Source organism: Macrobrachium rosenbergii, chromosome 55 (genome assembly GCF_040412425.1).
Source record: "Macrobrachium rosenbergii isolate ZJJX-2024 chromosome 55, ASM4041242v1, whole genome shotgun sequence".
Taxonomy (NCBI): Eukaryota; Metazoa; Arthropoda; class Malacostraca; order Decapoda; family Palaemonidae; genus Macrobrachium; species Macrobrachium rosenbergii.
In genome coordinates this window covers 22,120,301-22,130,267 of record NC_089795.1, presented here as the reverse complement: position 1 = coordinate 22,130,267, position 9,967 = coordinate 22,120,301, and positions in this window count along the sequence as shown.

Below are 9,967 nucleotides of genomic sequence, written 5' to 3'. Positions count from 1 at the left end.
TTTACTCCTTCACAAAATGTCCACATCCATGATTTGCCCTCTATTTCTGCACGGGAATATTTATGCCTCATTTTTACCGATCCTCTCCCAAAGAAATCGGACTACTGTTAAAGAGAAAGGATGCCAACTGGGCTTCGAGGAAGAGACATTTTTCTTCCTCGCCGCACTCCCAAGCAGCATGCAAATACAGACTTAAGGCTGATGTTCTCAGACTCTTCACTTCATTTCAGTTCCTCGTTGGGAGAGTGGGTTCCGTTCTCAGCTAGCACTCTGCTGGCCGCGAGTTCGAATCTCCGACCGGCCAATGAAGAATAAGAGGAATTTATTTCTGGTGATAGAAATTCATTTCTCGCTATAATGTTCGGATTCCACAGTAAGGTGTAGGTCCCGTTGCTAGGTAATCAGTTGGTTCTTAGCCACGTAAAATAAATCTGCTCCTTCGGGCCAGCCCTAGGAGAGTTGTTAATCAGCTCAGTGGTCTGGTTAAACCAAGGTATACTTACTTTTACTTACTTCACTTCATTTTAGTACTGCTGTGGTTGCTATTGTGTTTTAAGATTACTCTAAATTGTAAATTACCTTAGAGCTACATCTATCCCGAGACTGTCAACTTTAAATGTCCTCAGTACTTGGTTCCGAATTCCAAATGAAGCTTAAATACTAAGAGAGAATAATCAAATGTCGAGAGAGAGAGAACTTTTCATATAGATTCCATGAGAATTGTAGGAAGAAAACCATCTGATGAGCAACATTAGAAATCTGTGATATATCAATGAAAAGTAAATCGCCCACTGGTCTTATGAACACGTCTGGGCCGTGAAGAGAGGAGAGAATGAAAGAAAGAGCTATCATTTCATGAAATATATGACCTTATTCAAAAGCTACACACAATCCTAATTGCATGGTACTGGTCAACTCAACATCCGGGCGTCGCAAACCCGTTTCATTCTTGATGCTGTTAATAGCACCGGTTCCAGTAAATGGACTTTGTTGAGCCTGACAATTTAGGAGTGCTCTCTCTCTCTCTCTCTCTCTCTCTCTCTCTCTCTCTCTTCTAAAGCACGGCGGCCGCCGTTCGGAGATGGACCAGTTCCTGACTAATACAATATGCAGATGACGCAAATGTTATAACAGTTGTTGCCCCTCCCCTATCTCGAAATGAGGAAGGTGTTAATCTTCCAGGAACTCTTGAGCATAATGATTGAGCGAGCTGTGAGGCTCAACTTTAATAAAACCAAGACTTTATTGATTGCGCATCCTCAAACCATGCGCCGGCTTCATGATTCACTCTCCATTAGTGAACTGATTTATTGATTAATTTATGCCGACTGGCTGAGCAACAGCTATGCAGATCAGTCACTTGACGCTCTGTGTTTCGGAGTATTTGTCAATACTTGATGTTGCCGCCAACCCGGAGTTCAAAGTTTTGCAGTCACGTCATTGATTATTTATGTCACTGATCATTTCATCTTCCGTCCACTTAAAGGTTCGTTGCTGTACTTGACATGCCTTCATCATGAAACACTTTATACTTGCTTTTTACTTATCTGCTAACGAATTGTTGCAACAACCTTTAGAATTATTACAACAACCGTTATAATTATTGCAGCAATCTTTAGAATTATTGCAAAAATCTCATGAATTATTACAACATCCTCTGGATTTATTGCAACAACCGTTATAATTATTGCGACAGCCTTTAGACTTATTGCAAAACCTTCAGAATTAATACAAATACCTCAAGAATTATTGCAGAAATCTCCTGAATTATTACAACATCCTCTAGAATTATTATTGCAACCTCTAGAATGATTACAACATAACATCTCATCTAGTATTACTAAAACATCCTCTAGAATGATTGCAACAACCTCTAGAATGATTGTAACATAACATCTCATCGAGTATCACTAAAACATCCTCTAGGATTATTATAAAAGCCTCTAGAATGATTGCAACATAACATCTCATCTAGTATTACTAAAACATCCTCTAGAATTATTGCAAAAACCTCTAAAACTATTACAGCAACCTCTACAATTATTGCAACAACCTTTAGAATTACTATCATTATAACCATGAATCGAAAAAAAGTTTTACATATCTAGGGAAAACCTTAGTCTTTCTTAGCAAAAAGCTGACTATTGTCCGCTATTTGGATAAGATGGTAAATAATGCTGTTACTTAATGTAATATAATTAATATCAAAATTAATCGATACTTTAAAAAAAAGATTAATAAGAATTGGTACCATTTTATAAGACGATAGCCGGTTTTCTAAGAAAGCGAAATAGGTTTTCATTACTTGCATCAAAATACACCTGGGGCAGGAAATGCATGGAATATGTAACATAAGAAGACGTTAAATCAAACAAGGAAAAGTAAAAACATTATTATGACAATGAACATCTGATAATTTTATTACTGAAACCTATATAAAACAATGAATAAAACAATAAATTCTAGATGTTACTCCGAAGACTTAAAAACAATAGAAATACCAGGCTATTACACTGAATTGGAAAAACACACAGATGAAATGGGATTCAGGAAAGTAGAAAGGATTAATTTAATACGAACAGAAGCAAGAAGACCATAGGAATAGGAATGAGAGAGAGAGAGAGAGTTAGTGCGTTTGCGTTAGTGTTTGTTTTTTCAGGGTGTTTTGAGTTACTTTTAAAATTATTAAATTATAATGTGGAAATGAACATCATCAATATTGTTGGAAAGCTCTATCACGAGAGTTCATAAATGTTCTCTTGTGACCCTTTAGAACATCATCAATATTGTTATTCTCAACCTTTATCACGCTTCACATGTTGTAGTGAAAGAGGGTACTGTTCATCTTTTTCTTCGACTAGACATATCGTATAATCAGATAACCTCGTCCACAAACTGAAAAACAAGAGCGCAGTGATTACTGTTTATTCTTGCTCTTTGCTTATACGCACCATCCATCAAAAAAAAAATCAGTGCAAACTCATGTATTTCCTGCTATATCTCGGGAGGAAGAGACAGAGACCTCGGAATATCATGCAGTTTGATTTGCGCAGTCAGGAGTACTGCATGCAATTTAATCTAAGCATTTCATATCTCGGCATAGGCTGATTCATGCAATGCTAACTCTGCAATATTACTCCCTTTCCTGCCATGAGTATTATTGCGATCTTATTCTACTATCTACAAACAGCTGCTCCATAGAGATAAATTCCTCTCTCTCTCTCTCTCTCTCTCTCTCTCTCTCTCTCTCTCTCTCTCACACACATCGCCATAACCACCGTGGTTTTTGTTTGATAAAAATAAAATTTAAAAAATATTTTTTGGACTGCTAGACTGGCATGTTAATAAGAACTTCATATACAAATCCAGTTAAAAATATTTTTTGGACTACTAGACTGGCACGTTAATAAGAACTTCATATACAAATCCAGTATTTAACTGGTCCTCATTCACTGTCTTGCCATCACTCAATCCGTAAAGATGCTGAAAAGCAACGGAGACATAACACACCCTTATCTCGAACACACTTTTACAACAAACAAATCGCTCCTCTGCCTAAATATTCTAACTCACGCTTTACTTCTATCGTAAAAACTTTTAATCGCTCTCAGTAATCTGTCTCTTATAACATACATTCTCTAACGCCCCTAAATTTCCTATCGAGTTTTTCATAAGGTTTCTCTATGTCCATTAACGCCATAATGCATTTTGCCTTTAATTTTCAAATTTTACACCCAACTTTTTCTTACACACACACACACACACACACACACACACACACACACACACACACACACACACACACACACACACATATATATATATATATATATATATATATATATATATATATATATTTTTTTTTTTTTTTTTTTTTTTTTTTTTTCGTTTTTAATGCATTTTTTTCCCATTATTATATGGGGTAAGCACGATGCCTTCTTTGAAGGACTTGGATTTGGCGGTGGGGTAGGCTGTAGCCTCGATCGGCTGCCCTGCCTGACATCGCTTAGACCCCGGTAAAGAATGTACATGCAATCCTCAGCCCCTTCTCCCGGCAGCGAGGAGAACACAGTTCGAGACGTGTTAGTGTCTGTTATGTTTTAGAAGGTGTGGAGTGGCTTTGTTTTATGTGTGTATTAGTCTGTAACACCCATTTGCTTGCAGATCCGTTGGATTACATACGTAATGGTGTCTACACGGATAGCAAAGTGTCCACTCTTCTGACCGGTCGGCTGCTGGGATTGAACTCGCCATAGACTCCCCTATGAAGTCTGAGGTTGTTGCTTCTACCAAACCGAGCTATTGAGGCTCTATATATATATATATATATATATATATATATATATATATATATATATATATATATATATATACAGTATATAATATATATATATATATATATATATATATATATATATATATATATATATATATATATATAGAGTATATGAACAGGAATGTACCTTTCTAACACAAACCCTTAGTGAAAATAGTGACGGGCATGTAATAAATGCATTATACAAACACACACACATATATATGTACGTGTGTATGTGTGTTTGCGTGTGTGTGCATGTATGTATTTATATACACGTGGATTTGTGTTAGAAGAATAGAGCCTTCCCGTTCTGCAAGCTTCAAAGGATGAGGCTGTTAGCCCCATGCCCATTTCTTGACACCAGTTGGTGCGGGTACTTTTTCCCAGCCGAGTCGGCTGGAATCTCCAACTTAAAGGCCAGGGTTCTGCCGCGGGTTCACTAGCATTTGCTTTCGTTATAGATCGTTCATTCACTGAACTTGTTATTTTATCCTGAATAATTCTCATAACTTAGTGATCCAGACCAATTACCATTTCTACCAAATTGTGCTATTTTCCTGCGAGATCAGTATTAAATTATTGAAAAATGGGATGAGATTCCTTTGAAACTGAGAAGCAAGAGGAAACTGAATAAATTTCCAAGTCAACAGTTTTTCCGAATCCCTGGATGCGCCGTATTGAAAATTGTGTCCTTCATAACTCACAAAGTGAGTTGGAGAAATATATTCCATGTAAGTTCTTCAGATTTCGTGGATACAGGGGTATAAAATGACTGACAAGACTTTGGAGGATTGTAATATCTCAACTGTCAGTCAAAATCAGATCATAAAAAAAGGAAAATGAATGTGTCAATAAATGGTAACGCAGCTTTCATCCTGTGGACAAAGGAATTGTTCAGCTTATCAAGATAATAAACCTAGAAACATTATTAATATGAAAAATGATAGCAGTTTTCTCAGAATTATGTTTTATTAGTAAATTATCAAATTTACAACAAAAATTGAATAGAAGATATTTAAAGCCAATGGGTACTTGAAGCAGTTTTATATTTATCTGATTTTTACTTGGTAAGCATTTACAATTCTTAATGCGATTTAGAGTATAATACAAACCCAGTCTCGAAAGGATGTTCGAAATATTATGAAAATGACTGTTGTGACCAAAACTTTTGTTCTCACGCGCTGATTATGTAATATCAAGACCATTCGCTCTTTTTTTTTTTTGGAAAACTATAGCCGCAGCTCAATTATTTCTAGAATAAGACCAGATCCATGTCAGTTATTCATCAATTACTTCAATATGTATTCTTCTCAATTAGTTAATGGGTTGAAGGCGGGCATCTTCATTCTGAGATTATCTACAAATTTGAGATACTAGAATTTTAATTTACCTTTACGTAGTAACCTAATTGACTTCAAATAAGGATTGAAATATTTCTAGGGTAAAGTCGAGATCTAATTACATTGTATGCAGGAATTTAACTTGTTGTGATAGAGCGAATGGGAAAGAGAGAACAGACAAAAATTTTCTCTCTTATACGGGTATTCTAACTTTGTCTCGTAGGCGAGGACTGGAGTATGCCTGCAACATATCCTGGTCTCTAGCTAGACAAATATAGCGGAAAGGAAAGCATGTCAGAGCCGTGGGTGAAATTAGTAAAATAGAAACAAATGAGTTAATGACGATTATCCCCCGCAACTTCTTCAGGGGTGCAAAGAAAACTCGCCAGGCGGAGATGGGGGTATCTTTTGCTTAGGTTTACAGCTTGTTTAGCAGGAATGTTCATTTGGCAGTACTGTTGTTACCCTAAAGTACACGGCTCTCCTCCATTGGTTCCAACATCTGTACTTTGTGAGAGATAAAGGTGAAATGAGACAAAGACCGGGCATGTACTTTTTCGGGAAGCCACTTTGTTGTACTTGTTATTCGTCATTGGAATTTCCAGTAACTCTTAAAAAGTTAAGGTTAATCTGAGGGACTTAACTTGAATTACAATAATGGCCTTTATCAAAATAAGCCATAGGACTAAAACCAAGGGCGAGAAGGGAAAAACAAGAGAGGTCTTAGAATTCTGATAAAAGAAGATATTAACGAAAAACAGAATGAGTGGAGGGTGAACTTTGTCGACAGATATATTATGTATGAGTTTCTAGTTGGTAGTTAATAAACTCTCCTCTGTTTCTTTTCCTCCGGTCAGTTTTCATCTTACTAAACCAAAACATCAGGAGAAATATCTATTCCTTTTTAATCTCTGAATGTTATAAACTATAAGTATGTATTTTCAGACCTTTTCGCCGAGCTCTTTTACCGAAAAATGTTTCATTGAACACTGACTTCAGCTTGAGTAATAGATTTTTATCTAAATTTTATCGAGGCAAGGGTGAGAGAGAGCTGGAGTTGCTGGTATCTTTCTTAACTACCTTATAAAAGTACGTTCAAAATCGTTTCTTATAGTTGTATTAATTGAATTCACAACTGAATATGTATGGTGTTTATCCATTTCAAACTAAGTTCTGTCTTAGCGTAACTGTCTCAACGGCATTTTAAGCATCATATTTCCCAGTAGGAGTGGACATGTTACTTTTTTTAAAATTTTATAAAAGTCTAAATATCTGGGAAATTGTAATAGTAAGGCGACAGAAATACTGCCTTGTCGCCAAAGCATTATGACAACATTTTCCATAAAGATTAAAGCCTTCAAATTTAATTAATTCTAAATTATAGCAAAGGGGCCCTATGTTATTGGCTGACTAATTAAAACGATCGTTGATATGAACGTCTCTGCAGCAAAAATATTTACACTCCTCCTCTATTGAGAAGATCTTCAGGAGGCGTGATGTTTGTTACTCGCTCTGTATTTATGTGGACTACATTTCCACAAACGAAATAAAGATTTTGATCAGGGTGTGCTTTTATCTAGGTCTAAACTTCTTGATCCATGTAGGGTAATCGGATTTGCAAAAAATTAATTTGTCAGCGAATGAAAATATAAATAATGTGTACTGAAATCCTTTGCATTTGGTAATTCTATTTTTTTGCATTGCTAGATTTTCTAATTTTGATATTTTACTATGGTTAATTTGTGCATTAATTTGCCAAAAAAATATAAATAAGGATAATTATTATATGTTCTGTTCTCTTGTTTGTACCTGCGGAATTCCCAGAAAATGTAAATAGGATTTACGATTCGTTGGATTATACTGAAAATAAAATTGTATTCTGGTTGGGCATTTTGTTTAATCATGCTACCCATTATATATATATATATATATATATATATATATATATATATATATATATATTTATATATATATATTTTTTCTATATGTATGTGTATATATACATTCATACATATATAATGTATGCATGGTATTTATATATATATACTACTACACTCTCTCCGCCTTAAAATTTGGCGCTTGTTAATTCCTTCCCGTTTTCAGCTATTGTCCAAGGATGAGTTGGTAGCCCCATCGCCCATTTCTTTGACACCAATTGAAATTGGTGCCGATTCACATCTGATGCAATTGGAATTTCCAGTTTGAAGGCCAGGGTTCTGCCGCAGGCTGACTTTTATTTACTTTTATTATAGATCGTTCATTCACTACACGTTATTTTCTCCTGAATAATTCTCATAACTTAGCGATCCAGAGCAGTTACCATTTCTACCAGATTACACCACTTCACTGCGAGATCAGTATTGATCTACTAAAAATGAGATGTGATTCTTTTGAAATTGAAAGCAAGAGGAAATTGAATATATTTCCAAGTCAACAGTTTTTCCGAATCCCTGGATGCGCCATATTGAAAATTATGTCTTTCATAACTGAAGCTTTGTGAGTTGGAGAAATATATTCCATGAAAATTCTTCAGATTCTGTGGACACGGGGGTAGAAAAGGAGTTTGACATGACTTTGGAGGATTATCAATATTTCAGTTGTCAGACAAAATCAGACCATAACAGAAAAGAAAATAAATGAGTGAATTTCACATTTCAGAATGGTAGCGAAGTTTCGTCCTTTAAACAAGGGAATTCTGCATAACCATTAGAAACTTTAGTATTCGAAATGATAATAGTAGTTTTATCAGAATTGTGTTATTTTATTGAACTTGTGAAAATTAAAAAAAAAATGGAAAAGAAAATGTTTTAATTTAATAAATACTTGAAAAAAATGTATCTGATTTTTTATTGATAAGAATTCAGAATTCTGGTTTGATTACATGAATTCTTACTTACATACGATTTAGAGTATAATGCAGCTTTAATCCCAAAAGGATTTTCGAAATATAAAAATATCCCGTGTGTTCCTTCTTACAAAATGATTGATGTGACTTGGACTCTTGCTATTGTTAGCAGAGCGCTGAATATGTAATATCAAGACCTTTCTCCCTTTCTGGAAGACTGTAGCCGCAGCTTAATCATTTCTAGGTTATAACCAGATTCATATAATTCGTGAATTACTTCAATAGGTATTCATCTCAATTACTATATGGATTGAAACAACATAACTTCAATCTGAAATTATCTACAGATTTCAGACACTAGGAATTTTAATTTACCTTTATCTACTAATTTGACTGACTTCAAATAAGACCTGAAATATTTCTAAGCTAAAGTCAAGATCTGATTACAATGTACATAAGAATTTAACGTACTTCATAAAAGGAATGGGACAGAGAGAACAGAGGAAAATTTTATGATTAGGAAAAAAATTTAATTAATGATAATGATCTCTTTTCGTCTCTTCTGGGGCTCATCGAAAACTCGCCAAACGGAGGTCGGGGTTGGGGGAGGGAGGGAACTTCCGATACACTCAAATTTGCGTCCTGTTTCGCAGGAATATTCAGTTGGCAGCGCTGCTGTTGCGCAAAACTTCATGGCCCTCTTCCAGTTGGTTCCAACATCTGCACTTAGTGAGAGATAAAAGGTTAAATACTGTTTCAAAAAGCCAAATGGTTGTACTTGTCATTCGTCACTGGAATTTTCAGCGACGAGGAAAAGGTTAATGCTGTCGTAAGGGACCTAACTGGGGCAAGAATACTGTATGAAAATGGGCCCAGCACTAACAGGTGGAGCAAGAAAGCAAAAACGAGAGAAGAAATAAAAAAGGACGTGAAATACAAACCTTCTCGATAAATACATATGACTGACGTTTTTAGCAATCAATTAATAAACTCACCTGAGTCGCCACTTCTGCCTGTCGTTTGGCTGCCATCGTAAGCTTATCAGGATTGGTATCGGTACGTGTAGATATTTCTCTTTCTCCTGTCCGTTTTCTTTGCACTATCGCAAGGTGTTAGGATGAAGATTTATCCCTTTACAGTCACTGAGTGTTTTTTCAACCAAAAGCATACATTTCTGGAACTCCTTCAGCAAATTCTTTGAGAAATGTTGCTCAATATACTGACTGCCCGCTGAGCAGAAGCCTAGCACATGCGCATTATATGAAACGAATCTCTGTCATCCATCACATGCTTCTTACTGTCTCGTCATCTTGTACTGAACTTCATCACTTTGTTTATATTTCGCCTACGTAACATCATCCTATCTCTGATTTAAATTAGGCCGATAATTGGAGCAAGACTTAATTAAGTTGCTGGTGGCTTCACTTGGACAATAATTAAAAGTTACTGTGTTGAGTAATGGAT